Source organism: Pinus tabuliformis, chromosome 3_2 (assembly GCF_031772625.1).
Source record: "Pinus tabuliformis cultivar Carrire ecotype Pingquan chromosome 3_2, CPIR1, whole genome shotgun sequence".
Taxonomy (NCBI): Eukaryota; Viridiplantae; Streptophyta; class Pinopsida; order Pinales; family Pinaceae; genus Pinus; species Pinus tabuliformis.
The window spans coordinates 406,177,049-406,204,544 of record NC_142302.1 but is presented as its reverse complement, the minus strand read 5'-3'; the positions used below and the strand labels follow the sequence as shown (position 1 = coordinate 406,204,544).

General features: G+C 37.7%; 1 long non-coding RNA gene across 1 annotated transcript; it reads right to left on the bottom strand.

Moving 5' to 3' along the window:
• Positions 1–860: 860 nt before the first annotated feature.
• On the bottom strand, positions 861–25,008 carry LOC149181102 (uncharacterized). The gene is made up of 3 exons (XR_016256984.1): positions 24,914–25,008; positions 1,199–1,356; positions 861–1,078 (listed from the first exon to the last, which is right to left on the bottom strand). It is a non-coding gene; the product is annotated as an uncharacterized LOC149181102 (long non-coding RNA).
• Positions 25,009–27,496: the final 2,488 nt, after the last annotated feature.

The following is a 27,496-nucleotide window of genomic DNA, read 5'->3' as shown; positions in this document are numbered from 1 at the left end:
GTGTTAAAATATTTTTGAAAAGTATAAGATTTAAACATCTTACTCACATTTCTTTTACTTCTAATTACTTTACATAAAATTATATTAGGTCATATGGACAATTAATTGAAGATGCATAATATATTTATTTATTTATTTATTTATTATAACCAACATTGCTTTTCTATTTAGAAAATATTTTAATTTTATTACATGTGTCAACTCCAAGTTGAGCATGGATGTACTTACACATCGCTTTTATACTAAGTTATAAAATAAGCATCTGACCTTCATAAAATAATAACTAGCATTTGCACCTAATGTTGCAAAGGAAATGTCGTAAGGCATAGTGTGTGGAAGAATATTGAAATGTGAATGGGCTTTTGTGGGCTTTTTTGAAAGCAAGGGTCGATGATTCCGAGTTTTAATTTGAGGAAGCCATGCTGAAAACCGTTGAAATGGAATGCAAGTAGCCATAAATATCCATTGAACTTGTTTAGAGACCTTTGTTTGTAGTTGGTAAAAATTGTGGAGTTAAAGGTGAAGATAAATGAATGAATCCATGCGAACAACAACTGGGTATCCATATTGATTTGGATAGGGTTATTTAAGAAATCATTATTCAAACGGGAAATTAAATTAATATGAAGATATATTGAAAACATGTATTATATTCATTAAAATCAATTGATTTTGTTAACAAAATATGTTAAAACCCATTGACAATGAATTGGTTGTGAGGACATAAACTATCAAAATGGTATTTGATCTTGAAACATCCTTTTTTAAGTTTGAAATGGAAAACACAAATAGTTGTGAGGACATAAACCATCAAAATGGTATTTGATCTTGAAACATCCTTTTTTAAGTTTGAAATGGAAAATACAAATAGTTGTGAGGACATAAACCATCAAAATGGTATTTGATCTTGAAACATCCTTTTTTAAGTTTGAAATGGAAAATACAAATAGTGAATTGTAACAGAAGAGGTTCGAGAAGGAATATAATATTCTAAAGAACATTGTGCTTGTCATTCCATATTTGAAGTTGTATCAAAACATGTTGGAGGCATCGAAGACCTGAAGAAGCAGTAATGGACCTGCAAAATGTATATTTTGTTAGAATTAGTAATATGTAAATCAGTTGTGGAAATTTATTAGTAATACTTTGCAGGTGAGTTGTGTTAAAATGAATTTGGAATGAATGGAAATGAAGTTACCTTTGCTATGGGGATTTATATATTGTTAGTGGAAGATGCATGGTGAATAACGGCATATTGAACACCATTGGAGGTTTATGCGTAGTTGGAGATGCATATTTTTTGCTTGCCATTCTACTTGTAGTTGCTTAGGTATGCTATTTCTGAGTCCATGTGTCCTGTTGCAAAAGAAAGAAAATGTTAGAATGAGATGTATAGATAATATAAAGACATTCTAATATTTGCTTAATTATTAATATTGATTAAAGTTGGTTGTTGTTGAAAGATATGAAAAGTATGTTATGAAATAGAATGAGGTAAATAAATGGAGGAAACCTTTTGGTGATGTTAAAGTATGGGTTGGAGCAGATTATCTGGAGGCGGCATTGAACGGAGAATTTCTTCTGCGTGTTTTCTGCGAGCAATGTTTTTGTTGTCCTTCATTTTACTGTAACGATCGAAACTGAATGCAGGGCTAATCCGGAGATCTTGTAGAGAAGGTACTCTTGAAATTGTTGTGAATGTGAGACCTTGACGTTCTGTTTTTCCAATGTCAATTGTTGCTTTTGGAAGTGTCATACCTTGAGATTTATGTATGGTTAAAGCCCAAGCCATCTTCAGTGGAATTTGTGCACGTCCATTTCTTTTTACTGCTGGAATAGGAAAGTGAGTGGGGTTTCTTTCATCCCAAGGAGGCCCGATGTATTTGGGAAAATCTACGACAACAAATGTTGGAATTTGTGGTGGTGCAGTTGATTCTTTGTAAAAGATGGTTACAATTTCTCCGAGGGAACCATTAACAAGTCCGGCTGAAACCCAAAGGTTGGAAGTCAACATAACTTTTTCGCCATTGCATAGTAATACAATTCGCTCAAGTTGCTCGTCTTCTGAGGAAATGTTGGAATATGTGTTGTCATCTTCAGCAATGGATCTTGCGATAGGAGTGTTTAGAGATTTCATCATTTGCTTATTATGGACCATTGTTTGAGCATTTGTTGGAAATAGATGCATGGAATCATGGAATGAACATATTTCTTCTTCTGATAAAAAGGAATCTGTGCGCGACATGAGTACGTTGTAGTCGTCGATTGTTGGATTTGCATCTCTAATGTTCTGGAGAATGTTCCTGAAAGTAACCTATGCGATGTTGTCGCCTTGTTGACGAAATATTGTGTCTAATGTGATGACTGTGTTGAAGGTGTTCCACAGTGCACTTCCATGGCTCGTCCCTGCATATAGAGGTATGTCCTTGATGAGTGGTAGCTGACCGAGATCACCAACCAATATAATGGAATAGCCACCGAAAGGAGTGTTTCTTTGGTGTGGAAATGCCTCTCAAAGACATTCATCAATATGGCTGAGAAGCTTTGGCTCAATGAAGCTCATTTCATCGATTAGTATGTATCTTATATGCCTGAGTTCTTCTTGGAATTTTGCAATAGCATTACCTTCTAAGGGCATAAGATCCTTTATAGGAAAGTGCAGAGTATAATGGATTGTCGATGCTTGTATGTTGAAGGCAGCAACCCCTGTAGGGGCGAGGAGCATGATCGGTGAAGGTTCTGGGCTTGCAAGGCTTATGAGCATATCTTTGATGCAATTGATAAGGAAGGATTTTCATGTACCAGAAGTGCCTTGTATTATCATTCTGAGAGCGGGTAAATAATCCTTCTTAGCAAAATGATTAGAAATAATATTTATAGCTTTTTTTTGCATTGGAGATAATGTAGTAAGGGTCGCCAGGATATGTTGATGTGTTTGAAGAACGCGGTGGATGAAGCGGCTATTCTCAATGAATTGTATGGCATTATTTTGTAGATCCAATGGGATAGTGGTATGATTCCAGTTATGGGTGTCATCAAAGCCATGAAGACCAAGCATGTCAAGGTCTGTTACACAGTAATTTGTCACCATCCCTGTTACTCCTCTTGTCGTACCTTAGAGGACTCATTCCGGGAGTTATAAGAAGTGACAAGGGCTAAAAACACTTGCATTATGTTCCCCTGAGTATGTACTCCATGTTCCCTGAAGACACCTTCTACAGATCATCCCTAAAAAGTGCTCTTTTTCCATTGGCGCAAGTCCACAGTATCCTACCCGCGCCAATGATGGAGATCCTCAAAAGAGGGCGCAACCATTGGCGCTCTGTCTTAGAGCAACAATCGCGCCAACCAAATTTAGTCGTGCTTTTTGCCTTAATGCACGTCCGACTGTTGTTTCCTTCATTACATGGAGCTTTTCTGAGGATAGAAAATCAGTCTTTTGTCGAGCTTTATTCGTCTTTATGGCTTTTGCTAAATCCGCGAAAGGTGTCCCGGTTCATCGCATCCTCCTCCCTTCTTCATCTATATAAGCTTGTCATTATGCATTGGACAGGAAAGAGTGTTGGTGTTAGTGTTATGCTAGTGATTTGGTGATTGAGTTATAGTAGTGATGATTATTGGTCATGGAGTGTTAGATGTTGAGTTCTTGGAGGAATGCTAGTGAGTGCTAGAGAGGTTATGCTGCCGGAGAGGAGATGCATGTCAAGACACATATAGTTATTCGCCCAGCCAGGAGAAGGGTCGACGTCAGAACAATGGTTGTAACTTTTCCTGTTTATTAATTGATGAGCGACTGCTATTATAGTTCCAATCTCATTATCTGTCATGGTGATATGTTGATTTATTTCCTTTCTGACTGAAATATAGTTGTGCCTTGGTAGTTTCTATGTTGGTATCTGTCTCTTTCTTTGCATGTGCAGGTGTTCGTTTATGATCTGTTGGAGCAAGGGAGTGAGGATATCAACTCTGCTTCAATAATAGCATTGGACTCCAGGTTAGTCTTCTTGATTCACCTTTGATGCATAACTAGGAACTTGCGTAGCAGCGTGGTTTGTTTGTGGCTAGTTCTGTGATAGTATAGTGGGATCGCCTCTGTCCGCAGAGGGGATTTACCTTACCAACAAATTGGCGACTCCGCTGGGGAGTAACTCTTTGATTTCTGTCTTGCATGTTAATTTTCTTCTGCTTGCTTGAGTGCATGAGCTTCCTGAGTCAGTTTTGAGTTGATTCTTCACTGTTTGACCCATCTGAGCACTGTCAACCCGACCTAAGGTCGTATCTTTTATCTTTTTAGTTGGCAAGCTTAATTGGCGCGGTTATTTCTCTGACAGTCGCGCCAGTTGGCGCACGTTGCTCAAAAGCAACTCACGCCAATTCTGTGGTAGCGCAAGTTGCAGGCTGACAGTCGCGCCAGCTCTGTAAATTTTTGACTGTGTGTGGGTGGAAAGCTCATTCAGTCTCTTTATATATCTCTTTCAGCCTCTGGAATTGTGTTGAACCTCTGCTTGACTGGTCTTAGCCTGTATCCCTCAGCTGTGTGCTTATTTCCAGTGACTTTGCATGTCTAGCCTTCTGTGGGAAGTTTCGGTCTCTTGATTATCCAGTCAGCTTGTTGATTGTGTTCTGCACTTATTCAGTGATTTGTTAAAGCTTGATCTTCTATACTCTGAATACTTCACTTCTAGCTTCTTTGGATTTCACTAGTCTTTGTGTTTTTCCTTGCTTGCATGGTTCATTTTGTGTTTTAGAGGTGGTTCTATTTCATTGACTGAACTTGGATTGTGCATATCTCTTAGAATTTGTTTACATGCATTATGCCATCTTAAAGGAAAGAAAAACAAAAAAACTCTTGCATCATAGTAGTTAGCATTTATTGTTATTTGTTGTTATTAAAAAGAAAAAGACAAAATTTCGTTTCTTGTTATTAGCTGCATTAGGATCTTTGTTGAAGTGATCATTTCGTTTGTGAAAAAGATCTCAACCCTCCTGTAGATAGAATTCATTGAATCAAATGATTTAATTTTGGCATATAGTTTGCATGTAAGAAGTTTTTGAGATATCACATACGGTAGGACCAAAAAACTGAAACATAATCAAAGATAAACTTTAAAATGAACTCAATGAACATAACAACGCATTGGAACATAACGCAAACACTCTAGAGGTCTAGGTTAGAGACGTGTTCCGGCGTCTTTAAACCTGGTAGTTTATCGGCGAGTGGTTGGGTGATTCCTCCACGGTGAAACGGTAGCTGCCAATACGGACTGTGCTCCCACGTACCGTCGAGTATATATTGGGAGACCCCTATAGGAATAAAGCCTTTATCCATAGGAAGCCGTGTCAGCCGCCCTACGATTCGCAATGCAGTGAACACAGCATTCACGAAGATCGACCACCCGTACCCTAAAAAGTATTCTGTGGTTTTGCGAAAATTTTGGCACACCCTCTACCTAGAATTCCAGAGCAGTCACTTTTGATCCTTTTCGGACTCCCTAAACGAAAAGGTGCCTATGAGCGTCTTGTCACTTCGTGCTCATTAAATATTCGAAGGAGACTAGAGTCATCTTTTATCCTTTTCTCGACTCTTAAAAAATGAAAAGGTTAAGTTCAGTGTCTTAAAATTTATTAGCCACGATAACATTACCCAATTAGATTTTGTTTGCGTTAGCTTGAGTAGGGTTATTTCTCGTTCAATGGCAGCCTTTCCGGTGCCCACCGGTCAAGGTGTTCCTCCTGATGGGAACCCTCGCCCATTTCCTTCTGTTGGAAATGTTGGTGTTCAGTATATCGCAACATTGTCTTTGCCTGGGTTGACCATTGGTTTACCCGTATGGTTGTTTTCAAACTCGGTGGTCTCAAGTGTGATGACTCCTGTCCCACCACCACCTCCTTCACCCGAACAACACCATGTTGATTCTAAGGTGGACCCCTTCCCTTCTTCGCCTATTGCTGCGTCCTCATCTTCTACTTCGCCTGGTGAAACCTTGGATTTCACTAACCAGGTGGCTAAGAAGAAGAAGAAGAAGACCAAAAAGAAGAAGTCTCCTAAGGGAAAGGTCATATCTACCACGAAGCTATCAGAAGTGGAACCGCCTTCTGCTCCTCCGCGGAAGCTCCGGTCTCCTTTTCGATTATGCAAAGGGGACCATTTTCTTTCTGATTGTCCTGGCATTCCCAGGATCCTAGATATATGGTCCCGTGACCTGACTCGCCCCTTACTGTCGCAAATCGACGATACCTTACTAGTTGGTAACAGAAGAGGGAAGGTTCGTTTCCCTTGTCGACTTTGTGAAGGTAATCATTTCCTTCGCCTTTGTCCACTTATGGATGAAGCTTCCCGTCTTTTGGCAAGTCTGTCGGATTCCTTACCCCAACTACCCGCTGGATATCAGCGTCTTTTTACACCTGCAGAGCGTCTCTCCACTAACCAAGTGATCAAACATGATTCCTCTTTGGTCCAGCTTTCTCTTCCTGAACCTACCTGTGCTCCGCCTGCTCCAGACCAGTCCCTGGTCGGAACAAGTGATTTATATTCATCATCTACGCACCACTTGATCATCAAAGATGAACCCCCTGAGTCCAAACCAACCGAAAGTCCACAGTTCCAGCTTACAAGTAACCCGGTCTTTCAAAAGGTCCAGCTTACAAGTGACCCGGTTTTGCCTATAGAAGTTCCATCTTTAGCTGCTCTTACATCTGAATCTAAACCAGACGAAAGTCAAAAGGTCTGGCTTACAAGTGACCCGGTTTTGCTTTCAGAACTTCCACCCCTAGATGATCCTACATCTGAATCCAAACTAGACAACAGTCAAACGGTCCGGATTACAAGTGACCCGGTTTCGCCTTCAGAAGTTACCTCCTCAGATGATGTTATCACTGCCAAGAATGACGAACCCACCGTCCAAATTCTATTCATTGACATAGACGTTAATGATAAAGTGAGCATCCCTCTCATTTCTTCACAACAGGAAGAAAGTCCATTAGAGGCATATCCGGCTGTCTATCCAGTCCCACCTCCGAGCAACCTAGTTATTTCCTTTAATTGGGATCAACTAGTCAATCCTCGGTTACCAACCTCCATACCATTTCGAATTATAGTTCAAGTCTATTGCATGGTTATGGCTGGTACAATTATTGATGAAGGATCTCCTGTGAGTATCCTTTCTTCAACAGCTTGGGAAGCACTTGGTTCCCCACTGCTTCTGCCTGAGATGAGAAGCCTTGTAGGTTTCCATCGAGAAATCACTCGACCTTTAGGAATTCTTCCCAATGTACCTATCACGTTAGAAGGGAAGACTATCCAAATGGGTTTCATGGTAGTCCAAGGTCCGTTAGATTACAATTTACTCCTTGGACGAGACTATATTTATCGCATACGTGCTATTGTGTCCTCACTCTTCAGAGTGATGTGTTTTCCGCATGAAGGAAGAACGATCAAAGTCGTAGACCAACTTTCATTCCCCGGTTCACACTTCACATATAGCCATCTGCCATTCCTAAATGGTCTTATTTCCACAGGAAATGCCCCAGCACCCACCCCGTCATTCTGATGACGGCAGCTCACCCGGGCGCGTGACTGAAGCTCGGGGGCATCCTCCAATCGAGTCTTTCCAAGTAAACCTTCATTCCATCCACTCCGTGAATGCCATGAAGCTTGGGGGGCATGTACCTCGATTGGTATAATCATGCTGGGGGCATGCAACAATTTTTTTTTTTTTTTAACAAGCAAAGTTCTCCATGGTTCAAGCTTGTGTAAAAATGAACCCATTTACATCCCGTGATTGCCTTTTATCCGCTAAAATTCTGCTAGATGAGCCTTGGTTGTTTCATTCCATCGCCACCATCTTTTTGGCCGATCATATGCTTTCACTTGGTTGTTTCTCCTTTCCTGAGGAACCGCAGCGATGAGTGGTCTTATTAGCCAGCCTCTTAACCTTTATGTGTTTCAAGTGAGTTCCACCATTACCGGAACCAGTTGCTATCCCTTATACCACTCGTTCCTTCAGGACGAGTCACCTTTACGCTCTTTTCTGACTCGTAAAATATGAAAATATTGCCGAGTATTTTTCCCTTTTTGACTCGTTAAAGAAAATAAAAATGGAGGTCCGCTTTCAGCTCTTTTCTGACCATTTAAAGAGGAAAAGATTGCCGAGTCGCTCCTCTTGACTCGTTAAATGGTGATAAGGGGCGGTCGTTTTAAGTTCTTTTTGTCGACCGTTAAAACATAAAAAGATTACCGAGTTTTTGTCGTTTCAAACTCGTTAGTGGTTACGAAACGACGTGGTGTTGACCGCTTTTTTACTTTTTCAGGTCAAAGTCACTAATCATGAAAAGTACTCCTCGATCGTAATGATCGGGCGGTTCTTTCGGGTATTATTTTATACTTTTTCGGGCCCGAGAGACACAACTTTACGAAAAAGGACATCCCTGGAGTTTCCTTTTCTGCTGTCTTTTCAAACTCTCTAAACATGAAAAGACGCCGAGTTCTTCCTTTGTCAGACTCGTTAAAACTTAATGACATCGGATTTTGTCACAATACAAGCATATGCTATCCCCATCAAGCTTGTTAAAAATAACTGGGGTACTCGCCAGAAATGGCGGGGGGGAAAGAAAATTTTGAACCATAATTATTACCGCAAAGGCAGTATGTCGCTCTTGAACATGGCACTTTTTGTTTTCGTGTCCGGGGTGGGGATATTTCATCTCATATCTTTCACTTGCTTCCATGGATTTGGGTACCCTATTTGACCTCTCATTCACTCATTGCCTCGTCATAATGACCTTTGATACATTAATGTCAAATACTGCCAATTCCGTTGATGTGACGCCGATATGTTCAAGAGAAGTTGACCTCTGCAAATAAACAACCTCCCTCTGATAGTTCGTACAATCTTGATTCACGACATTATCTCTCTGTCTCGTGTCGATGATGTGGGAAACATTATGGCCCACCTTCGATCAAGGTCACTCCCTGTCGACTTCAGCTCATTATCCAGGAAGTTGACCCAGAGACTCCCTTCCGGTGCCTTGGAGCCTGCATGCCTCAATGGCAGGTTCTTCGTGTTCGACGTGAGGTTTTCATCATTGGCCTCCGATCGAATGATTCTACGGGTGTTCGACTTCAGCTCATTGATTCACACGCCGTAGATTGTACCTATAGTACCTTGAGGGCCATTGTCATTATTGGTGGTACCTCTCGCGTCTGTTAACAGTTTCCATTATTGACTGGTAATCAGGCGATGTTCATGCATGTTCGACTTCAGCTCATATATTCACATGCTTGAACTTGTACTCTTGTTCGGGTCGAGATGGAGCGCAAGACCCTGGATTGTGTCTGTTGTAATCCAGGCGTGATTCTTGATACTTGACTCATTCTCTGGATGGCTGCGACCATACCTGAGTCAATTCATTGATCCTAACCAGATGGTTGCATCCATGCTATGGATCTAGATTATTTATGTACTCTCTTATGGATGGCTGCGACCATACCATGTACATCATGTAATTGAACTATCAGTCATGTCTCTTAATACAGCTCCTCGGCGGCAGTAACTATATGTGCTCTTGTGTGCTCTTATATGTGTTCTTGTAAAGCATTTCACCCCTCTCCACCTCTCGGACTTCATGCTTTAGGGGGCATCTGTTACACAGTAATTTGTCACCATCCCTGTTACTCCTCTTGTCGTACCTTAGAGGACTCATTCCGGGAGTTATAAGAAGTGACAAGGGCTAAAAACACTTGCATTATGTTCCCCTGAGTATGTACTCCATGTTCCCTGAAGACACCTTCTGCAGATCATCCCTAAAAAGTGCTCTTTTTCCATTGGCGCAAGTCCACAGTATCCTACCCGCGCCAATGATGGAGATCCTCAAAAGAGGGCGCGACCATTGGCGCTCTGTCTTAGAGCAACAGTCGCGCCAACCAAATTTAGTCGTGCTTTTTGCCTTAATGCACGTCCGACTGTTGTTTCCTTCATTACATGGAGTTTTTCTGAGGATAGAAAATCAGTCTTTTGTCGAGCTTTATTCGTCTTTATGGCTTTTGCTAAATCCGCGAAAGGTGTCCCGGTTCGTCGCATCCTCCTCCCTTCTTCATCTATATAAGCTTGTCATTATGCATTGGACAGGAAAGAGTGTTGGTGTTAGTGTTATGCTAGTGATTTGGTGATTGAGTTATAGTAGTGATGATTATTTGTCATGGAGTGTTAGATGTTGAGTTCTTGGAGGAATGCTAGTGAGTGCTAGAGAGGTTATGCTGCCGGAGAGGAGATGCATGTCAAGACACATATAGTTATTCGCCCAGCCAGGAGAAGGGTCGACGTCAGAACAATGGTTGTAACTTTTCCTGTTTATTAATTGATGAGCGACTGCTATTATAGTTCCAATCTCATTATCTGTCATGGTGATATGTTGATTTATTTCCTTTCTGACTGAAATATAGTTGTGCCTTGGTAGTTTCTATGTTGGTATCTGTCTCTTTCTTTGCATGTACAGGTGTTCGTTTATGATCTGTTGGAGCAAGGGAGCGAGGATATCAACTCTGCTTCAATCATAGCGTTGGACTCCAGGTTAGTCTTCTTGATTCACCTTTGATGCATAACTAGGAACTTGCGTAGCAGCGTGGTTTTTTTGTGGCTAGTTCTGTGATAGGCTAGTGGGATCACCTCTGTCCGCAGAGGGGATTTACCTTACCAACAAGGTCATTTATGAGAAGCTCATTTGTAGGGTGTAATTGGGAAAGTAATTCCCATTCATTTATTTCCATTGTGTCTGGAGGATTGGTTTCATGAATAGTTGAGGTATCATTTGCGACAAATTCAATATCAGATAGTGTGCGGTGTTGATGCCAAGGTTTGTAGAATGGACGAAATGTTTGCCAATTTGTGATGAATTCTGCAGCAGAATCTCCTATATCTTGTACGATATGGCGAAAAGGTTTGTATAGCATAAGTTCAACTCTGCAAAAGTCAGCGTAGCAAGGTTCAGTTGTGGATGGTATGGAGGAGTAATGTGGTATGACCCGAACAATTGCTTTTGTAGGTCTTTGTTTCCATTTGTTTGTTTTGCGACGAGGATCATATGACCAGGATCTTGCTAATTCTATTAGTGATGTGGATTCTAGGGTAGAAGGGCGCTGGATATATGTATCTATGATGTGTGGGGATGTAGTGGAGGTGGTGTTCGTTTGTGGAAGGCGCATAAGAATTTTTTGGTTTACATTTAAAGAAATGAATGGTCGACTACATAATGTTAATGGTAATTTTTGCAGCATATGGCAGGTTTCTTGTGCTCCAATGTCACGATCAACAAGGGTTTCTGCAAGAAATTTTCGAAATGCGGATGTTGCTGGGTCAGCAATGGGTGAAGCCAGGACAATTCTACGTAGCATGTGGTGGAAGCTTTTATATTTTTTTTCTACTTTGGATGCATATTTGGCGATATATTTTTGTACAGCGTGTATGGAGTGTACTGGTTGGCAGTCAACATTTGAACACGAAATAGATTGGATGGTAGGGTTATGGATATTGAGTCAATCGTCGTTGCGAGCAAGGGTGTATGTTTTTTGGCCATTGGAATCAATGAATAAGGCTGATTTTGGATGTAATTCCCATGGTGATTTATAACGACATTGGAGTGAGGATCCATTTTTTCTTAGGCATGTTCTTTTTGAGCATTTTGTGTGACGTTCAACACAATTGATGAGCTATTCATATTCATTGAAAGGATTGGTTCTGAAGATTTGCGGTGTGGACAATAGACAAGGGTCTTCAGGATTTGTCCAAGAAATTGGTTGGTTTGAAGTCGAAGGAGTACGAGGGTTCCAAGCATAAATATATTTGTCGAAGAACTGCCTTGTAATATCAACTGCTTCTGTGTCTTCCCAGTTGAGGTTTTCCATATCAAGTGCATTTTCTATCCAAAGGAAACCATGGATGTGCACAAATCCCCTATGTTGCCATTCATACCTATCAAGTATGAATTTTTGTAAGATAATTTTGTAATAGGTGAGGAATGTTGTTTCGAGTTTTTGGAAAAAAATGCAGTAGAATGCATACCTGTACCAATAATCTTTTGTCTTCAAGTTTTTCTCTAAGATAATCTCACAAAATGCTGTGAATCTATGGTGCATATATAGTCATGTTAAATGTGGGTTAGAGATAATGTTATCATTTCTCCACTTTTGTTGTTTTGCAATATCAGAAGGAAGACATTCGGGCATGATTTTATGAAGATCAGGCCATTTTGTATCAGCTGCACTTAATGTGAAGAAGAACGTCGGGTAACCAAGTTGAGATATCATGTCTGTTAGTTCATTTTTATCTTTGTGCCAAAATGATCTTGTTCCACGTAAAGAGCTACCGAATCACATGACTTTCTCTACCAATTGCTCATCTGGAAATTGTTCTAATCGGATGTTCAGATCTTGAATAGATATTGGGAAGTTATCTGTGATGTTATTTTTCACAAAAATCAATGTTGTTTCTTGACTGCGATGTCGCATCATGAGATTATATATGTAATAACGAAAGCGTGGGTGCTTTCCAAATCTGTTATCGTAGAAACGTATGAGATGAAGTGCATATTCATGTAACTGCACTACTTTCATTCTTGGCTGATTTGGCATTGCAGCTCCTGTCGGAAAAAGGGTGGGGAAAGCCATAGAGAGTAGACCTTATGTGTTGTATTCATTGACTGGCGATAAACCAATTGTTTGCCACTCAATTGTAGTATCAGATTGGTGGTTGTAAGCATGTAAATAATGGCGGATTTCTTGGATTTTTGTATTTGTATTAGGTATGATGGGTACGAATGATGATGTTTGGTTTATGGATGGGTCTGCTGGAATCTTCGGTGAGCTCAAGTGGTGGTTCAAGTGAATGGTGGACAGTGGTTTCTGTAGTATTGGAATGGTGAAGGGAGGAGGAGACATCGGTGGGGATTGCTGGTAAGGATGCCAGTGCGTTGTTATCAATATGAACATTCTTATAGTATGGGTCATTTTCCAATTTGTATTCTAATGTAACGAGAATGCGATGTCTACTGACAATGAAATCATAAGCCTTATGGTAATTACTAGGACGAGTGACAATTAGGATGTCCAAGTTTTCAACATGCCGTGGCAACATGTTTGCGATTTTTGTAATGTCTTGAGGAAAACAAATTGTGTGGCCACTGTATTTAAATTGGCCACCACGTGCATGTATTACTTGCAGTATAGGGATAACCCTAGCAATGAGCATTTCTTCTATTTGTGAAAGAGATGTAAGGATAGCTGGTTGAGGATCAGGGTCCATGTTGTTTGATAATGAGAAGCAATGACCCTTTGTTTCAGAGACGCATCTGGAGCAGCAATACATGTGGTTGGAATTGCGGATATGTATTCCAGGATATGATTCAAGACAAATGGAGCATGGGCATTTAGGTGGAAGTTTATCAATCTTTGCATGGAAATCTCGATGTGCTTGATTAGTATAAATGTTGTTGAAAGCATGTGCGAAGGAGGGGTTAGGGCAATGAGGTATGGATGTATTTGTTTGAGAGGTTTGCTGAGAAGATAAAGAGTTTGATAATTGCAAGGGAGGATTGTTTTCGGGGTGGGCCATTTCAGACGAGGAATGTTGGTTTTCCTTCTGTTTTTTGTGTTTTTGACATTCTCTGATGTCTTTTTTTGCTTGATAAAGCTCACGGCGACGTGCATTTATTCGTTCTTTATTTGTTGCATAGTATCTTCGAGCACGTTCATTATTAGAAGAAGAAGCCATTCGCAAAATTTATGGTACCTATAAGCAAGAGAGGGGAAAAGAAGAATGTTATTTGGAGACAACAACCATGTTATTGTATGAAAGCGAAAGAAGGGTAAAAAATTTAAGTGAAAGCGAAAGAAGGGAAAAAAATTTAAGTTTTGAATAGTTTTATGTGAATTTTTTTATTTGAATAATGTGTTTGAAAGAACATATTAGTATTTTTTCTTTATACATGTAGATAGTTTCATGTGTAACGTAGCAAGTTACGTCATTTTTTAAAAGGAAGAAGATGATAAAAGAAAAAAAGAATGTGAATTTGTCTACTCACATAATGCTAGATACAATGGAGGACGAATACTTATTTCAATGGTATATAAGAAAATTTCGTAAGAAGGCATGCAACAGTATATCGTGTAAAGTTGTATTTATAAAATTGGACAATAGGAATTGTCAAAAAGCAAGGAATACATTTTGCGATATTTATCTACAATATCGAGATGTTCTGAATTTCTCGAAGGATGTTGTTGCATTCTGTCGTGAAATGAAACTTTTCTTCTTTTATGATAACGCATTTCAATCATGGCACTTCTTTAAAAGTTTATGTCTTCACTGATAGTGTGAAGATATGATCTGTCCATAGAGCTTTAGAGACAATTTCCTTGATCAGTTCTGGATCTGAAGATAATAAATAGAAGTCTTTGGCATTATTTCCAAGAATTGTAGATCCTGTGTCTTCGAAAGCAACAGTTGAAGCTAATTCACCACTGTGATCTTGTATGTCGATTTTCAATAAGTATCTGTAATCACAGTCACTTAATTTAGCGTTTCATTTTGGGCAAAACCACATCCCTGTATTTTGTGGAATAAGTTTTTTCATGCATTTTTTCCCACCAACGATCGACGGGCAAGAAATGTAGTAAAAACTATCAATCCCAATTTTTGTTATTGTGCCCTTTAATTGGAAAAATGTTGGTTTCTCTAAGGAATCCAGACTGTAAATGTCAGCGATTGTTATTTTTTTTGTTGATGGCCAAAAGGAGATCTTGTTGTCAAAGATGTAGAAGCTGCAGTCGAACCTTCTTTTTTAAACCATGACTTTAGCGTATGTACCTCTTCAATGTCAGGATCTACAAGAATAATGGATCTCGTTGTAGTGCCGATATTTTTTCCATTAAATTCTCCAACATGCGCATATTTGATTGCAATGATGGGGTTATTTCCTGTGGCAAATAGGGAGGAGATTTCCTGTGACACGGCATTAAAATTATCTCCCCAAAAGATTGCATCTATGTTATACCCTGACATTTCTTGAAGTTGTACTGTTTGTTTATTAACTTCAGAGCCGTATTTTCTACATATAGGGCATACACTGGAAATGTCTGTGACAGTACCAAGAATATCAACAATGGAGTTGACATTTATTGTTCTAATATCATTAATTGATTTTATATTGAATTGCACTGTTGGATTATGTTTTTTTTCGTTGGCAACATGTTCTATGGTAGATGTTGCATTCAACAAATTTCCCAGTCATTGTTCAAGTGGTTGTATTGCTTATTAGCCATTTTTACATTCCATTTAGAGACAATGTAGACATTTCCATTTTGGATTTCGTCGAAAAAATAATCTGCAACAATGTTGAAACATGTAATATGTATTTCTCCACCCTCTGTATCGAACAGGTCAAAACCAAACACTTTACCAGGTCCGTATTGATTCTGAAACTGTCGAAGAGCTGTTTTCCTTTGGACGTATCCTTTTATGCACCAATTTGAGTGGTAAGGGTTTAATGATTTGATGGGAATTTGAACTGGCAGAACAGATGGAGTTGGAGTAGTTGGAAGAGGGCAGTGTCTTTTTGATAAAGGATTTGGGTTCGATGAGGATGGAGTGTTTTCATCAGATGTGATCGGGATACTCATAGTTTTTGGATTGCCAATTAAGGGTGCAAATGAAGTTGATATTTCAAAGTCTATTAGCTTTATAGACCTACACGACAAATGAGAGTCATAGGAATAACTATTAGAAGCGGATGTGTTATAAATAAAAATGTTAAATTTGAAATAACAAATTTATAACAAACTTGCGTTGATGGACCGATAGCTGAGGTAGTCCAACTTTTAACATTTATAACAGAACCCTTTTGTAGCAAGCTTGTTGCTATGAGATCATTGAAATCTTTTGGAAGCATGATGTGTTTCTTATGTGTTCCGTTTGAATTTGCAGTACGATATCGTGGAGTTGAATTTTGCATTGATTGTATTGGTTCAAGTTCAACAATTTGTAGGTATGGTTGAATATGAGTTGATCCAGATAACATTGAGGAAAGTGCATTCTAAGGTTTGTTGTCATTTTTTGGTACAAAGCAAAACACAAAAATGTTGTTTTCTTCATGTAAGATGTTTAATATTCATTACATTCCTATAACATTACTTGAAAATATATGAATTAAAGGGAAAAGGGCAAGAAGCATGTTCAATTTGTTTCTAAATGAGCAGGTATCTAAGCTTGTAAACATAATGAAGAAATATATTTATTACAACAACTTTTATATGATCATTTTTTTTGAAACATAGGTAAATTGTAAATTAACAATTTCAGAAACCTACACATGTTAGAAACAATCAGATAGGGCATGATGATTGAGTTTCCCATGCCAAATAATGTATACATTTTTTAGGGAATTTGGCAGTAGCAACACCAGAGCTACGTTGGATCTACGTTGTGGGTTTTGTATTGGGAAAATTTGTATTATGGAATTTGGGTTTTGCATGAGTATTTTTGTTTCTAGAGAAAACGAATGTTGTACATTGTTGGGTGAAAATATTATCATTTAATTCTGTTGTAGTATTTGCCCAACTATTTAATTTGTCAATCCGAGTTTCGTAGACTTACGAGGCACATGCACTATATATGCAGGACTGAAGTGGAACTAATCTAATCTAATCTAAATTACTAAAATCAAATTAATCTAGAAAAGCATTGAAACACTAACTAGGAAAGCAGGAAATTGGAAAAGCAATACAACATGTGAAGAATTGAATGACAAACAACATATGTGAGCTCACAACAATAAAACTATCTCAAATTATATTACAAGAATCAAATTACAAATCATGAAAGCATAACAATAAAAGATGAAAAACTAAGAATTCCTTTCCATTATTCATTATATCAAAATGAAGAGAGAGCACTCTCTTATATAAATGAGGAGGATAACCATCTCATAATTACATATCCAATATTCTCTCAAGCACTCTCAACTAATTTCCCATTATTACAAGATATGATCCCTTTGAATCCTCCACAAATCTCTCAAGCATTTTCAACTACTTTCCCATTATTACAAAATATGATCCCTTTGAATCCTCCACAAATCTCTCACATATCTTGGATAAGATATGCTAACCAAATCCTCCATGATTTTCTCCTTAATATGGTGGAGGAGATATGGATAAGATATGCCAACCAAATCCTCCATGATTTTCTCCTTAGGAATAGGCTTGCATAATTATCTCCTTAATATGGTGGAGGAGATATGGATAAGTCTCTTGGAATTAATTCTTCACATATTTCCTACACATCACAAAACTCACATATTCTTGAGATATACATAAAAATATGTATATTTTCTAGTATTTAATCATAAATTCACTTGTAATACAAAAATGAATAAAATGGAAAATAAGAAGGTGAAACCCAAATGTATTTATGAAAATGATATGATAAAAGGTTAATGGGATGATGAAATGTAAGGAATAGTGAAGAAAAAGGTGGATGAAAATATGACATTTCTGAGTCCCAACATACATAATGGTGGAGAGAAGTTGTGCAATTGCATAGAATGCAATGATAGGTGGCTAAGCTCAACATAGGTCCAATGACCAAGCATTGAAACTATTTAATGCAATGCCTATGCTAGATGAGGTTACATGGAATTATGTAATTTCATGATTTGTAATTTGATCATATGCACAGAATGGGTAATGCCGTGAGGCCCTAAATGTTTTTGCTCAAATAAGTAGATTGTTTCTAAGCCAAACAACTTCAGCTTTGGCATCATTGTCAAGGCCTGTGTTGGGTAATGCCATGCGGCCCGAAATGTTTTAGGTCAATAGAGGAGAGTGTTTTAAAGCCAAACAACTTCACCTTTGGCACCATTCTGGAACATCTAAAAGCTCTGAACAGCTTACCTGCCAGGTACTTAATATGTTGTACGGGCCTGGAATTAGATTTTTTTAATCCTCAAGATCAGTTGGCATTTGTTTAGTTGACATATTCACAAACAAAGAAAGGATAGCTCTTGTGAAAGCTAGATGAGAGGATAAAATGAAGTATGTCACTCAAAAGAGTAAAGGTATATGCAATAGCCAAAAGTAGTGCTAGAAAGGAACGCCAAGCCGGGAGACCAATCCTTTAAGATCCGTGGGATGTAAGGACAATCTCGATGATAGTGATTTCCTTTGCAAATGACACATGGAGATTTAGGTTTGGATGGTGCAGTGTGTGGATTTTCGTCAAATGATGCATGGTTGCCCCCTTTCGTCATTGGCTTCTTCTTCTTGTTCTCCTTCCTTTTCTTCTTCTTCTTAGTTACTTGGTTTTTGGTTTGACTAGCTTCACCAAGCGAAGAGGAAGAAGGAGAGGGAGAAACAAACGAAGTAGAAGGTTGGGGGCTAACTCTAGTATCATCTGGTTGCTGATTTGATTGCTCAAGAATCACGATGTTTTGAACGACAGAGGTCGAGAAAAGCTATACTGGCGGGCCAATTGTAAGCCCTGGAAGGGAAAATGTAGCCATATGAGGTGCACCAACATCTCCCCTAGAGGAAAAGGGAGTAGAATTCCCCCAAGGGGAAATCCTTGATTGGTGGACTCCATTTTCTCAACCTAAGACCAATGAGGGAACAATGATGTTATTCCGATTAAAATAAATTTTATGACGCTTTGACACAACTTTCTTTTCAATTTTTAAGAGTCGAGAAAAAGCTAAAGATGACTCTAGTCGCCTTCGATTTTTAATGAGCCTGAAGTGACAAGTGCTCAGATGGACCTTTTCTTTTAAGGAGTCTGAAAAGGAACGAAAGTGACTACTCTAGAAATCTAGACAGGGGGATTACCAAACCAATCGCAAAACTGCAGAATACCTTTTATGGTACGGCAGTCAATCTTCCCGAATGTTGTGTTCAATGCATTGCGATCAATAAGGCGGCAGACACAGCTTCCTAAGGATAAAGAATATAGCCTACTGTGGTCTCCCAATATATACTCGACAGTACGTGGGAGCACAAGTCCATACTGGCACTTGTCGTCTCAAAGAGGAGGAATCACCCAACCTACGATGAAAGCAATAGTTACCAGGCTTTATGACGCCGGAATACGTCTCTAGCCTAGACTTCTAAATGTTGTGCGTTGGGTTCCAAAGCGTTTTTATGTTTATTGAAATTTATTTTATAGTTGATCTTTCTTAAGAAATTTTCCTTTAAGGTTGACCGCATGATGTAGATATACAATTCCTAAATATGCAATCTAAGATGATAAACAGATGTTTATTTTCTTTTTGCAATGAAAATCCTAGCTACTAAGGAAAGAGAAGTGAAATTGTTTCAACATAGAGAGAGCACACACTAAGATGCACTGTCCTAAATCAATTTCCGCATGCATTCTAAATGCAAATGCACATGCATGTATTTGTTTTCCACTTTCTTAATGTTTGAATGACAAAAAAAATGCTACAAATTTATAAGACTTTGTATCTGCTCTGTGGCTAATGTACAATTGATGGCAGAGGATTTTCTATCATGGTCCATGGATGGAATAGAAATTAAACAAAAACTCAGAAAGGAGATTAAGGCTACTACCGGAGATGAAGTTTTGTGAAATCTTTTTCTCACGCATCTATAGAGAATTCAATAAACAAGAAAACAGATTACCTAAAGAAGTATTATCACTGCAGGAAGGGCAATGTCTACAAAGTTACAGATGAATTTTTCCTTCCAGCATCAGTTCCTTCCCTACACTGATTTTCACAAAAAAAAAAGATATTCTGCTCTAGAAGTTAATCTTGTGAATTGTTTATAACTTTATGTAATAGCCTAATTTTAGGCAAATTTGAATGTAAATATGGTGCTTTCTAGAAAAGCTGAGGCAAAAAATGCCTACAGATGACTGTAAAAATTAGGTTATAAAAAACCCTTTTGGGGTCTTCTGGACAGAAGGTCACAGAGACCTACAGTTCTGAAAGTGTCAATAAAAAAAATGAAAATGTATATTTTGATTTCTCCTATAACATATTATAATGTTTTTTTCGTGAATAAAAAAGGGATCCTTCTCAGGCACAAACTCATATAACCTCCTAGCATCTCTTCTTCATTATTGATTTATGATCTCAACAATTGCTTCATTCTGACCTAACTTGATGCCTATTAAAAAATCTCGTTGTCTTGAACTCAGCTGCATACATGCACAAAACTATGCTTGGATCCTCATTTAACATGCTTTGATGTTAACTTTGGAATGCAAACACATAAATAAGAGTCAAATGATAATGGAGAGAACATATAACATTATTTTTATGGATGATATTACAGAAATTATACAAGACAGAAAAATCATACTCTCTCACATAAGACACCCTTAGGAAGTTATGGTTGTTTAACTACCTTGCACTAACCTATGCTTTTGATGTTACATGTCAGTCACATTTACCAACATTAATATGACTTGAACACTAAAGTGGTCGCTAGCATTAAAGTCATGCAATAATGTATAATATTTGTACTTAACAAAACAATGGATCTCTTTGTTTTCTCCTGCAACAATTTGGTGATCCACTGATACTATATCCAAATGGATCAAGTTTAATTGGGAGACTGGGACCCAGAATGGTTTAAAGCCATAACACTCCAATCAAAAGGATTTATCATGGTATTCTTCTTGATTCCTGAATACAGACACCGTGTTTGGAGGAGGTTTATGGATGATATGGCAAACTGTGCCAATCCCTTTGAAGCATAGCCATCATCTAATCTAGTGCAGTTTAGACTCCCTGGCTTACCCCTAGAGTTTTGGCATGAATTGATCTTTTCATAGGTTGAAAACTATTTAGATTTACATTTGTATCATCAAAGATCACAACAGAAAGAACCGACCTGGGCGAACGACTGTTGAGTTCAATTCAATCAAAGTTGTTGGTTAACTAATGGGAGCAAATGCACCTGTTTTTGAGGCAATAGGCTATCACTTTGTTGTCTGTGAGGAAATTAGTGTTCCCTAAGAAGACCCTAAATTCAACATATCCATGTGGATATGAGGTGTGATGACTCACCAGGTACAAGGATAAATGAATTGTTTCCCATAGGGCTTTGCCATGATTTGTCTGCAGGGGGTTATGGGTAGAAAGGACAATCCTTATCACCAGGTACAAGGACAAATGAAGCCTGAAAATGTCAAAGCTCAAAGAATTTTAAAAACCCCAGAGATAGAGAAAGACAAGACTTGAGGTTTCTTTGACAGTGCTTGCCAATGAATTCCAGCTAAATGTGGTTCTGGCAGCATTTTATATTTCAGTGAATCCCATTCATCTCTTTCAAGTATGCTATAGGCCAGGGGACAAATAGTAGAGCAGAATTCCGTGACTTAAGATTATTGTTGCAACATGCAGTTCAAAAAGATAATGCCAGGCTCCAGGTAATGGAAGATTCTAAATTGATTATGGATTGGACAGAAAATATGGTGTTGAGCACAACCATGAATGGGGACAGGGTTTCTGAGGTCATAGTGAAGTTTTCTGAAATCTTTTTCTCGCGCATCTATAGAGAATTCAATAAACAAGAAAACAGATTACCTAAAGAAGTATTATCACTGCAGGAAGGGAAATGTCTACAAAGTTACCGATGAATTTTTCCTTCCAGCATCAGTTCCTTCCCTACACTGATTTTCACAAAAAAAATCAGATATTCTGCTCTAGAAGTTAATCTTGTGAATTGTTTATAACTTTATGTAATGGCCTAATTTTAGGCAAATTTGAATGTAAATTTGGTGCTTTCTAGAAAAGCTGAGGAAAAAAATGCCTACAGATGACTGTAAAAATTAGGTTATAAAAAACCTTTTTGGGGTCTTCTGGATAGAAGGTCACAGAGACCTACAGTTCTGAAAGTGTCAATAAAAAAAATGAAAATGTATATTTTGATTTCTCCTATAACATATTATAATGTTTTTTTCGTGAATAAAAAAGGGATCCTTTTCAGGCACAAACTCATATAACCTCCCGGCATCTCTTCTTCATTATTGATTTATGATCTCAACAATTGCTTCATTCTGACCTAACTTGATGCCTATTAAAAAATCTCATTGTCTTGAACTCAGCTGCATACATGCACAAAACTATGCTTGGATCCTCATTTAACATGCTCTGATGTTAACTTTGGAATGCAAACACATAAATAAGAGTCAATATGATAATGGACAGAACATATAACATTATTTTTATGGATGATATTACAGAAATTATACAAGACAGAAAAATCATACTCTCTCACATAAGACACCCTTAGGAAGTTATGGTTGTTTAACTACCTTGCACTAACCTGTGCTTTTGATGTTACATGTCAGTCACATTTACCAACATTAATATGACTTGAACACTAAAGTGGTCACTAGCATTAAAGTCATGCAATAACGTATAATATTTGTACTTAACAAAACAATGGATCTCTTTGTTTGCTCCTGCAACAATTTGGTGATCCACTGATACTATATCCAAATGGATCAAGTTTAATTGGGAGACTGGGACCCAAAATGGTTTAAAGCCATAACACTCCAATCAAAAGGATTTATCATGGTATTCTTCTTGATTCCTGAATATAGACACTGTGTTTGGAGGAGGTTTATGGATGATATGGAAAACTGTGCCAATCCCTTTGAAGCATAGCCATCATCTAATCTAGTTCAGTTTAGACTCCCTGACTTACCCCTAGAGTTTTGGCATGAATTGATCTTTTCATAGGTTGAAAACTATTTAGATTTACATTTGTATCATCAAAGATCACAATAGAAAGAACCAACCTGGGCAAATGACTATTGAGTTCAATTCAATCAAAGTTGTTGGTTAACTAATGGGAGCAAATGCACCTGTTTTTGAGGTAATAAGCTATCACTTTGTTGTCTGTGAGGAAATTAGTGTTCCCTAAGAAGACCCTAAATTCAACATTTCCATGTGGATATGAGGTGTGATGACTTACGAGGTACAAGGATAAATGAATTGTTTCCCATAGGGCTTTGCCATGATTTGTCTACAGGGGGTTTGGCTTGCAAAAAATAACATGATATTACAAGATAAGGATATTCCTACAATACCGATTGGCCATAAAATTAGATTTGCCTATGGAGGATCATGGAAGCCTGAAAATGTCAAAGCTCAAAGAATTTTAAAAACCCCAGAGATAGAGAAAGACAAGACTTGAGGTTTCTTTGACAGTGCTTGCCAATGAATTCCAGCTAAATGTGGTTCTGGCAGCATTTTATATTTCAGTGAATCCCATTCATCTCTTTCAAGTATGCTATAGGCCAGGGGACAAATAGTAGAGCAGAATTCCGTGACTTAAGATTATTGCTGCAACATGCAGTTCAAAAAGATAATGCCAGGCTCCAGGTAATGGAAGATTCTAAATTGATTATGGATTGGACAGAAAATATGGTGCTGAGCACAACCATGAACGGGGACAGGGTTTCTGAGGTCATAGTGAAGTTTTCTGAAATTGTGAGGAAATTAGTGTTCCCTAAGAAGACCCTAAATTCAACATATCCATGTGGATATGAGGTGTGATGACTCACCAGGTACAAGGATAAATGAATTGTTTCCCATAGGGCTTTGCCATGATTTGTCTGCATGGTGTTATGGGTAGAAAGGACAATCCTTATCACCAGGTACAAGGACAAATGAATTGTTTCCCATAGGGCTTTGCCATGATTTGTCTGCAAGGGGTTTGGCTTGCAAAAAATAACATGATATTACAAGATAAGGATATTCCTAATATTTTTAAATGAAAACTATCTTATAGTGAGGAAGATAATATTTTCCCTTGTTCCTATAGTCTGATTCTTCTAAGTTTTCGTCAATTTTGCTCAAAATTCGGTAGATATTTGTTACAATTACATATCTGAGTTGTGTAACCTGCATAATGCAGGTGTTCCAAGATTGTATACAGGAAAAAAGACATAATGTTCCAATGACATGGGTTACTTGTCAAACATCTCCTTTTTCAATCCTCTTTCTATGGATCTATTCTGGAATTTAATTTTGTTTCGGGCATTGCACAAAGGAATTTCTAAGAATTCACCAATATAAAAACAAATAAGTGTGAGAAAAGCTAACAGTGTTATAGAACAGACATATATGAGATTCCCTTTTAATTGTGAGTAAAACTGCTGCAAGACGCAAATATCAACCTTACTTATCAATCACATAGGACATTCTCAATGCTGCAACCTAGCAAAATTGCAAACAAGTTGAACGTCAAAATGTGGTCTAGCAGCAAGTTTAAGTGCTTAGAGAAGTGATGACCCAAATTTAAATCCGAGCAGCACATTCTCCGTGTTGTTTTGAATTCAGAAGTAATATAAGCCAATCCAAACAGTAGAAAAAGGATTGAAAAAGAAGGGATTGATCTAGTAGCCTGAAAAGGCTTCGCATAATGGTTGTTATTTGACACAATCTCAACCCTCTCCTTATACAACCCCCACATCCAAATAGAGGATTACAACCACAGTGCAATTCTTCAACACCTGGACATCAATGTGTCAACTACAAAAGGAATGTTTCTGAGCGAGGACAAGGTATGAATCAGATTATAAAGAAAGACTGGCAAAATCATAATCAAGATTTGGGAACCATTTCAAATCCTTTGTTAAGTACGCAGTTGATCTTTTCAGGCATTGAAAAAGAAGGGATATCCAAAAGCCGTAAGATACATGACTGAGTTTCATAAACAAATAGTAGTGTTCTGGAAATACAATATGAGGTACTGGATTTCAAATTACATATTATAGATATGATCAAACAGTTGGGATTTAACAGACTCTCTTTGCCAAAAAACTTAATTAACTAAGTACAGCAGATGAATACCCGTATATAATCGCTATTACGTTAATAGAAAACAAAGAATTACCTGTTCTTGTGTGGAGCTGGTTACCCTTGACGGTTAGGTGACTGTTAGGAGAGCAAATGGGAAGTACCACAACAACCCAACAGAACACGTACCTACAACAAGAAACAAAATAGGCTAGTAAAAAGACAAATACTATTTTCACAGAAATTAATCACCCAGTAGAGAAGCAATGAACCTAGCAGAGGTAAAAATAACCTAAATTGGGCTGCATGAGGGTTTTTATAGGCCTTATTAGACAAGTTTGATTCAGTCAACTAAGTCATACTCATACTCAGAGGTCAAACTCGCAACAAACTTTGTCAAACTCTATCAACAAACAAGTTTGACTTGGACAAAATTTGGATCAGCGAAGCATATTCATTGGCTTTATAAAAGACTCCAACAATTTCATGACTTCCTGCAGGTGCCTGAAACATAAGACCATATAAATTAGAAAAATAGGAAGCATAGAAGAAAATACAATCATGTTAATGAGAGTGATAATTGAAACTTGATACTGCTTTGGGTTTCCAAAATGTTCAAATCCACATATGGTGTTATTGAAGGGTTTTATGCAAGAGCTTCTAACATTACGGCACATAGATCAGAATAAATGTAAACAAAATCGTCCTGGACATCATTCATATATGATATAACCCTTCGATCACCAATTGGATTCACCATTGAGGAGAGTCCGAACACTAGTCTTTTACAAAACCATAAAAGTAGATCAATGATCAAGATAAATGCCTTTTGCAGAAAAATATCAAGATCAAGAAAAATCAAATCAAAATACAATATGCCTCTGAGAGCTCGAGATAAAGGCCCTTTGCAGAAACACATCAAGATCAGGAAAAATAAAATCTAACACAAAAAAAAGAAAATTATTATCTTCACATTAATAGGATACTTTCTGAGAGCACAAGATAGGAGATAGGGGTAACCTACAGAGATTATGCCTTAAAGATCTTTATAACGGGCAACACTAGAAACTTGCAACAGCTGATGGAATTGCAAATTGAAAACATGCATTTAGGTGATAGAGGTTTGATGGCTGTTTGAAAGTGCTCAAAGCTGGAAGTATTTTATATGAGCAGGGTGTCTGATTTTCCTAATCGAGGTATTTATGCAGTTGCAAATGCATGTAGAAAACTGAGAAAGGTGCACCTTGATAGTGGCAAGTCCAAAACAATTGGCGAGGAAGGGTTACTGTCCATTGCAAACAAATGTCATCAGATGCAAGAAAAAACGGCCTACGCGACCCTCATGCAGGGAAGAAAGACACGTTTCGTGCTCTGCGGCCCTCGTCGAAACCCTTCTCCCTTCTCCGATAGCCCATCATTGTCAGTCATTGCCAAGAGTCTCATCGCCAGGAGGCCTAGCCTTTCATAGCCCATAGCCAGATCCTCCCTCTCTCTCTTCCAGCCGGTGGGAACATGGCGCACGTAGCATAAAAGCACACATGGAGTCAATTAACATAATAAATCCATCGATTCCAAAACATCCAAGAAGACATCCAAGAACAATAAGACATCCTCCATCGGTTCGCAAACAACCAAGAATCCATCGAACCTAGCATCGGCTATCAGCTATGACAACTGGCAATGACAGGTCCACCGCCCTCCTCAGCACCCGCGCCCTGCCCTCTTTTTCTTTTGGAAAAAAAAAAAAGACATTTTTCCATGAAAAAAAAAACATATTAAACCAACGGCGGAAAACACCCCAATCGTCTAACACAGAATCAATGGCTCAGGATCGCACACGTGACATTTTAGGGATGTCTTTCTCAGAGGGAACGCCTTACGGCGTAATTATTAAAATATTAATATTAAATTGAAAAAAAAATATTATATAAATTCAAGTTGATAAATTAATAAATAAATAAAATTTACAAAATTATGTATTATTAAATTTTTTATATAATTATATATTAACTTTTCCATGAATAAATTCAACATAGTTAATTGAAAATTAGGTTTTTATTATACGATGAGAAAAGAAGGAAGAAACATTAAAAATAAGACTAAATTAATTACTAAATAAAATTTAAAAAAAATAAATATTATTTAAAAAAATTATATTAGTATATATTAAGTCTTTCATGAATAAATTCAACGTAGTCTCTTTGTTAAGTGAAAATTAGGTTTTTATCATACGATGTGAAAAGGTGGAAGAAACATTAGAAATATTTTGAAAGGGTTGTGTTTTTTTTCTAGTAGAATGTCAACGCTATTATCATGTCTCGTTTAAGCAAACCATAGAAGCTCCATTGAAGTAAACGTAAAATGACTAATTAGGTAAAAAAAACCATCATTGTACAAAGTGAGAAGTTTGAAAAAATAGTTGTATTAAGAGTACATAAAAGAAGGAAAACCATGATACTTGTTTGCCACATTTCAAAGCATGCTCCATGATAGTGAGATGCAGTGGAGTATATATAATTGAAAAGGAAAAAGTCTTGAAATGTTTTAAAATGAATTTTGTATATATATTATTATTATTATTTAATTTAAGGTCATGATTAAGTTAGATATTAAATTGGTGTATGAATGTTTCTTGTTTAGATGTAATGATTTCACTGTTAAGTCTACGAAGGCATATATA